Genomic DNA, 2,475 nt, shown 5'->3' on the forward strand with positions numbered 1-2,475 from the left:
TAAGTGGGTGTTTTGGACTATTCATAATTATAATTATAAAATTAATAGGGTAGTTTTAATAATTAATTTAGTTGATGGTTAAAGAAGATAATACTAAAATTAATAGGATATAATATTTTATTAATCCATAATTTATACCCATATATAAATTAATTAAATAAAAGAAAGAAGGGTTTTATTGTTTAGTTATCAGATGACAGATAGCATGCGCCGCTTCTCTCGGTTCTTGGCACTGCCGACAAGTTTGACGGACGACTTCAGGTATAGAGATTTTTATCATATTTTAATACTTGTATGCATATGTAAATATCGATTTGACAAGGCAAATTGTTAATATTAGTGTGTGTAATTTGAGTGGATTTAATACCCACTAAAGTGCCTTGAAATTTGGAAAAGAATTTAGGTTGATGATTGAAAAGAAGAATAGAAATTATTAAATAATTATATGAGAGAATATATAGACATAATTGTTGGTGTTGCTTAGTAATAATATAATAATGTTATTAATTTTTAGTTGATGGATAATATTATTATATTTAGTGTGTTTGGTTGAAAATAGGTTGAATGAAAATGTTTTCTTGGCAACGTAGATGTTGGTTTGATAATTAAGGAAAATTATTATTTGTCTATTAAATGTGATATTGTATGGCTATCGTTAAGGCCATTGGTGGAGTTGGAGTGTCATGCATGTAGAGATTATATAATTATTATTATTACATTGAATTAGTTTGTGAATGGAAAGAAGAGAATGGAGTGGTGAGTTAAATTGCAAATGGTAAATGTTGTTAACGTTCTTGGACTTGGAAAAGATAACAATTGGTGGATAATTAGTGAAGAATAATGATTGGTTAGTTAATGAATTGACTTTGGATTAATGATCAATTAAGGTGTTGGTTGTCGCTGGTCCGTAACCAGTGGAATTTATTTTAATAATATTATGGATTTGTATATCATATTATGAATGGAATTATGATATATTGAGATGGGTAATTAAACCTTATGTGTGTTCTATTACATTTATAATATTAAAGAAATTGAGACTTAAGCTTAGTCTTAAATTCAAGATATATAGGATTTGACCTATTAATTTAAATCAATGTTGAAACTTGATATACAATTGAGTGTGTCTACTTACAAATATCATATACTTTATAGATTGGGAAGATTCAGAGTCATTGAGGAAAGAAAAAACATTGAAGAAGTTGCTTACTTGACTTCGATTTTTCGGTGGAGGTAGGTTATGGTTTATGCTATTTGATAGTAAACTCTTAATAGTGATTGATATGCCTTGAATGATATTGTGAAGTTCTCTATGTACTTGACTGTGTGATTGTGTGATTTGGTTTTGTGGTTTGTGATTGGTCTGAAATCCTGAGACCGTAGAATTTATATTCTCTAATCCTATCTATCGAAGTGATGCCTTGAATAAAGAAGGCTTGATGAAAATAATATAACAATGAATTGAAAGCGGTGATAATAAAGGATAAATTAATAGTATAATTGGATCGGAGTGTCACGTTCCGACACGATATTCTTGGATCGGAGTGTCACGTTCCGACACGGTATTTTTGGATCGGAGTGTCACGTTCCGACACGGTATTCTTTGATCGGAGTGTGACGTTCCGACGCGGTATTCTTGGATCAGAGTGTCACGTTCCGACATGGTATTTTTGGATCGGAGTGTCACGTTCCGACACGATAATATTAAAGGAAAAATATGTTGAATTAATGGAAGATATTCAATCTCAAAGAACTCAACTCCCAAAATGGTTTGGTTTGGAGGCATGAGTCCTCATGTGTGATCTTGATACCGTTGACTTAATACGTGCTTACTTTATTGTTATTGACACTTGTTCATGTTGTTTGTTGCTTATCACATGTTAAGTGCTATAGTTGAGTTCATACTATTATTCTTTGTATATTAGTTACTATTTTGGGTTGACCGATGATACTTACTCAGTACATGTTGCCTCGTACTGAGTCCTACTTGTTTTCTTCTTTGTTTTCCTTTTATGAAATGCAGCGAGTGTACCTATGACTTCTGATTTCCCTCAGCTCTAGCCAGCCTCCCACATATCAAGTTACAGGGTGAGCTATCCATTCAAGCTCGTGTTGGATTCTCTCGGTCATGATATGATGTCCTATACTTCGGACACATACCATTTTATTCTTTATTTTAGTGTATTCGATATTCTTAGACTTAGTTTTGGAGATTAGATTTCCTTGATGTGATGACTATCAGATTTTGGGATGATAAGTATTAATTTTTATAAACTTATTTAAATTGGTTGCTTAGTATCTTTTGGAGCTTCCGCATTATTTATATTATTTATAGTTGAATTATTGGTATACGTTGGGGTTTAGATGTGTTGGTTCGCCCTCCTAAGGAGGTAAGTGTGGGTGCCATTCACGACCCGTTTTGGGTCGTGACACTATCTATCTATATATCCATCCATCCATCCATCGATCTATATA

The sequence above is a fragment of the Solanum pennellii genome, chromosome 10, assembly GCF_001406875.1.
Source record: "Solanum pennellii chromosome 10, SPENNV200".
Taxonomy (NCBI): Eukaryota; Viridiplantae; Streptophyta; class Magnoliopsida; order Solanales; family Solanaceae; genus Solanum; species Solanum pennellii.